Raw genomic sequence first — 6,000 nt, 5'->3', positions numbered from 1 at the left:
GTCAAATCATTTTCATCAGCATTATTTATGTAATCACTGTTCTGATAAAATTTTCTTTGAAACATATCTTGACACTGTTGGCTAAGAAGAATTTTTGGATTATCTACTACAGAACCTATTTTACAATGTTGAGAATATTAAATGTATGAAAATGTATTCTGCAAACAATAAATGTCTCACAATAGACCTCATGATGGTCTCCAAGGGCCTGTGTAATCTCAGACTTCCCCCTCCCTCACTCTGCTCCGTTCAGGTTGGTCTCATGGCCATGACTAGAAGACACCTTCTCAAGTATTTTGCATTGGCCATTCCCTTTGCCTGGAAAGCTCTTCTCCCAGGCACCAAAAGGGTAACTCACTCATATTCAAGTCTTTGCTCAAATGTTCACCCTTGCAGCAAGCCCTACCCTGACTGCTCTAATTAAATTGCACCCAGCCCCCCAGCTCTTACCCTACTCCCTTGCTTCTGATCCCCCTCATCCAGTTCTGTTTATTCTTCAGCACATATTTTAACCCACTAAATAATTCACATGTGCGTTTTGTTTATTGCTTGTCTCACTAGAATGATGCTCTGTTTGGGTATATAAATACTGCTCACTGACGTAGCCCAAGCACCTAGAACAGTGCCTAGTGCATAGCAGACATTCAGTGAAAACTTGTTGAACGAATGGATGAACTGCTAATTTTGTAACATGGTGAAGTGGGAGCAGAATGAAAGAAATCTCAGGATGAAGACCTAAGTCATCTACCGCAAATTCAGACATGTCTGCCCATGTCTTGTGGATTGGGGGGATTGTTCCTAAGGGCCCAAAAGTCTCACTGGGAGGACAAATGGCTGGACATGGTTACCCAGTTGATCCTTAGCTGCCAGGGTGAACGTCTTTACATCACTGGAAGCTGTGGTTCACCCTGAAGCCCTGCTGCAGTGTTCCAAATGAGCAAACAGCTCAACCTGGGGAGAAATTCTAAAACAAGAGCATTAAAGAAAGTTGGCACCCTCATTGCCTTTGGCTCCTCCCCCTTTGGGCCAGGGCCAGAGTCTTCAGGAGATGGGACTGGAAAATAGTGGGTCTAATAAAATGCTAAGTCACAAGGCAGCACTGTTTTGTGCACTAATAACAGGGTGTAAGGCTGTGGGGGGAAGATATTTCCCTACACACCCACTTCACTTTGGAAACTATTGGTATGTAAAGGAAAAAATGGTCTCACAGGAGAACAGCAGAGAAGATGCTCCAAGAATTTCATGCATGTCTTCTGGTAGCTGGGTCTTTAGGAGGACAACAGGGAATTTGAATGGTTGTTCAAGGATTCTTCCCTGGGACCACAGTGTTCTGGGTCAGGAAGCCATGGCCAGTAGTGGAAAGATCTAGAAGGAACAGTGCTTAGGCCACCTAACTGGGATGGGGGAAGGCTGGAGAGCTATTGTATTATTTCTGTTACTGGGGCTTCATTATACCAAGACTGACATGTGCCGAGGAAATATCCATTAGGTCGTACTTATTGCTCGTGGTTGCTGTCAGGATGGAGAGTAAATACAGAGGACTTGATCCACGCACAATAGAAGATTTCCAAGCCATAGGATGATCCCTCTAGGCTCTACTTCTCTTGTTCCCCACTTCTCAATTAATATGCTGCAGTGGGAGAAATGAGCCACTGCACTGAGAGATATGACTCAGATGATGGCCACACTGCAAGAACTATCCAAAGCCCCTGAGGACTTGGAAATTCGGGGAAACAGCCAAGGCTGGGATCCATGATCATGCTAGCCCTAGCAGATCTCTCTGGTCGGAGTGGCATGGTGGAGACCTTCCTACACAACTCTGGAAATGGAGTGTGTGAAGTAAGGCTGGCAGTGCCAAAAGAAAGATAAAAGAACTAAGTAGCTGCCTTTCTCTGGGATTTCTCATCTTTTCCTTTTCCAGGCTGCCTGATAATAATACAGAAAGCAACCCTCTTTCTAGAACTTTGGCACTTTAATTCCCTCTGGAGAAGTTAAAAGTGGAAGCTCTGAGGCAGCAGCCAAAGTTGTTTGGGATTTCCCAAAGTAAAACAAGCAATTGAAGTAAAATTGCACTTTCCCCTCACTACCTTGAAGAAGGACTCGGAAGGTGAAATAAAATGGAAATAAAATAAGAAATAGAAAAATTGTTGGCACTTTAACTCTTTTTTGAATGCTCATGCAGCAAATAAGAGATGATTTCTAGATCCCTGGTGGGAGAATCCCCTAACTGGTGTAGCCATATTCTTTTGACTAGATACCAGTTTACTTTGTGCTGCTATAATTTACAAAATGAGAACCATGCACTAAATCAAGTTGACATTGATAATACCCCACTAGTCCCTATTTGTTCCAGTACCTCTGTCTGTCCTTACCACAATACTTTTGCCTGCCTCTAATTATATCATTTTAAGTGATGTCATCTGAAATGCAAACTGACAGCACAAGAAATTGCTGAGTTTCCTTGGAAATGTCATGAGCCCCAAAGTTGTACAACTTCTTGAAGAATGCCAGGGAAGGGATATATGATATAGCAGAAGGATCCCTTTCAAAGTCACAGGAAGCAAAGTTTTAAATTAGGAAAGACGGGTCATCTGATGGATATGGACTTTGTGAAGTTCCATATTTTCCCACTTGTTGGCAAAATTCTATTATCCCAAGTCACGCTATTGTTCTGAAACAAAACTAGGCATAAATAAGCAAATGAAATAAAATACACACTTTCTTTTCGTTTCCATGGGTATTTTGGTCTATTGCTTCCTCTCCTGACAGTAGCAGCAGGCCTGGCTTACTGCCAGTGGGCATTGGGGAAGGTGGCACAGACTGAGAATGGTGGATTTTGGAAGTAGAAGTTTTTGACTTGTGGTCAGTCATTCCCAAACCTAGCAAAACACCTGGATTACTTTGGGGAGAGCTTTTGAAAACTATAAATCATTGGGTTCTACCCCAGACTGGCTGAATCAAAGTCTTCAAGTCTGTGGGCCAAGGGTGGGCCACAGGCATCTGTATTTTAACAGACTCCTCCAGAGACTCTTGGGAAATCCAGGATCCAAATGTCTAGAGGTTCTGTGGAAGGGAACATTGGTTATAGGGATCTCTCTGAGATACTAGAAATGCCTCTGTGGTGTGTGTGTGTGTGTGTGTATGTGTGTGTGTGTAGGGGTAGGGAGGGAGAAGGATGGAAAGTAGGCAGTTATGTCTTGGGAAGTATAGAAGGAGGGCAAAACTTCATATAAGGTCTTGTGGAATAGTTACCCAATTCAGAAATCCCTTGATTCTGGTTGACCTGAGACAGATGGAAAATAAACCAAACTAACCCTCGTTGAATGCCTGCTATCCATTTGACACTGTGCTAGGTGTGCGAGTGCACTCATTTATTCATTCACTGTCATGTAGCACATCCCATATGCCAAGCACCATGTGGGGGGTTGGGATCACAAAGATGAAAATGCAATCCTTATTCTCAAGGAGCTCACAGATAATTGCAACCCAGAGAAACAGATGCTATGGAAGAGGGGGCACAGGGTGCTTTGAAAGACTTTGGGTGGTGCTCCCAACTCAGGCTGGGGAGGGTCAGGTTAGGTTTCCAAGAAGAGGTTGTGCTTAAACTAAATCTTAATTCTGATTCTACGATTTACTATTGCAAATAGCTCAGTATAGGTGAAGCAGAGAGAGTTGGGGGAGGGAAGGAGAGAGTTAAGGGGAAGAGGGTGCTAGATCCAGAGATGAGACTGGAGAGGTAAGTGTGCTGCAGCCAGGTAATGAGGCACCTCACTTTCTCCCACATGCAGTGGGGGAGAGTGGAGGAGTCAAAGCAGATGATGACTGGGTGACGTTTGTGGTTGAGAAAACACAATATGGTAGCAGCATAGAGAATGCATTAGGAAAGGGTGAGACTGGAGATAAGAGTCTGATGGCCTGAGATGAAGGGATGGGGGTGAGACTGGAGAGGAAGGGATCCTAGAGATGAGCAGACCAGGCAGAACTTGTGGATGCATGGACTGTGCGGATGAAGAGAGAGGGAGAAGTCCAAGATGGCACTCAAATTTCTTTCTTTGTAACTGGATGGCTCTTGGTGCCATTCACCATTCACTCTTTGCTTTAACAGAGCTCTTTGTTTTGCCTTATAATAAGCTGAGTTTGTAATAGATCAAGATAGGAAAGCTCTGAGAGGTTGAATGGAGAAGGGAGGAAAGCTCAAAGTTCCCAGCTTCTAACTTGGGAGCTGGGATCCAAATTCAGTTCTGCCTGAGTTCCGAGATCATGCTTCCAAAACCCCAGGTCAGTGCAAAACTTAATACAACTGAAAAAAAACAAAAAAAAGAAGAAGAAGAAAATGGCTTTGAGTGGGCCACAGTCACAATGGAAACAACATGAATGAGCTCAGAACTGAAAAGTAGAAACCCAGCACCTGAAATTTATTCTGTCTGCAGTTAGCATGGTGAGATATGACCTCCTTTTTGACAAGGTAGTCAATGGTCTCGTTCCTATGCTGTGCAGCCTTTTCATATTTCACTGATGGCAAGTGGGATTGAGTCAAGATTTTAAAGAGGAAAAAAGTTGCTTCTTTAAAGCTCTTTATTTTAAAAAGTGAAATGAAACGTCTTAACCTTTGTTTCCGAATTTGCTTATACTGCCTCCAAAAGTAGTTTGTTTAAAAACCGTCATCTTGCTGGGGGAGTTTAGTAAAAAATTAAGTACTTTTGCGATGGAAAACCAGATCTTTACCCAGAATCTTGAATGGCAGTAATGTGATATGATACTTTAAAAAGAGTAAATTGAGTATCTTGGCTCTCTGAGTGAAAGGATTATGCAGAATTTTAAAAACTACTCAGAGTATACGACCTTTCAGAAGCAAAGTCCTCATGATGCCAAGCTGTTGGCTGAGATTCCACCATTCACACCTCCTGGGAAGGGTGTCGGTCATCCCTGCAGCCACCCGGGGTGTTTCATGGTGTGGTCTGACCTTGAATTTCCACTGTGTCTTTGGTTGAAATTGAATGAAGTCTATGTGTCTATGGCCTTTGAAATTATTTCTGCTTCTCAGTTTTGATATAAGGAGCTGGTTATGAGTTGAATAGGCTACTTTCCATTTGTATATTTTCTTATAATCTATTTATTCATGCCTGGAGTCAGTTGCATATTTGAGAAAAGTTTGATTTTAGATTTGCCTCCTATATTTTTCCCTGATGCTTATCTTTACCCTGCTTGCCTCCCCACAAATAGACCCCTTCTAGAAGTTAAATTTGTTGGTTTGAATAGTTTGTTGGTTTGACACTCCAGCTCTTGGGCTTCTACTTGCTGGGGCCTGCACGGGGGCTCCCAATACTTCATTTCACCCATGTTGGATTGCCTTCACTCACCTTGCGGGATTACTGTGAGGCATAGCTCATAAATGTCATCATAAACTGCTCTCCAAAAAATATGTCTTGGCATCTGTGATGCCAGATTCAAAAGAGCTCAGTTGCATATATTTAGTAAAAAGAAAAATGAGGTGGCCTTTTGGTGCTGGATGGCATGGCAAGGAGCTGGCAATCCTTAAGTCGCCTATGGCTGTCCTCGCTAGCAGGGAAGTGTTGTAGCATTCTTTTCTATTAAGAGCAGCCAGCAAGCCTGCAGGTCAATTGTTTTGCTTTTACTTTAGTTAGTTGGAAGGGCCCCTTTTCCCCAGTTTTCAAAGAGCGGAGATTTTGAGACAGTGACCCCACCCTTCCATAGCAGGTCACATAAACGCCTAGGCGCCAACCCCCTTCCTGCCCATGGGCATCTGGCCCGTTTATGCAAGAGAACAATAAGGAGATGGTTCCTTTGCTTCTGCTTCTTTGGCAATGTGAGAGAAGGAGGTGACTGAAGCCAGACACGTTGGCTCCATGCACATGCCCAAGCCTTTTTCAAAGTCTCACCCTATTGAGCAACAAGAAAGCAACTGTCTCCATATTAACCATCACCTGTGACGATGTTATAACTGGATTAGCTAGTTTTCTTCATTGAAACCCTGACTTA

Source organism: Choloepus didactylus, chromosome 5 (genome assembly GCF_015220235.1).
Source record: "Choloepus didactylus isolate mChoDid1 chromosome 5, mChoDid1.pri, whole genome shotgun sequence".
Lineage (NCBI taxonomy): Eukaryota > Metazoa > Chordata > Mammalia > Pilosa > Megalonychidae > Choloepus > Choloepus didactylus.
The sequence above is the reverse complement of the archived record's forward strand: the minus strand, read 5'-3'. Positions refer to the sequence as shown.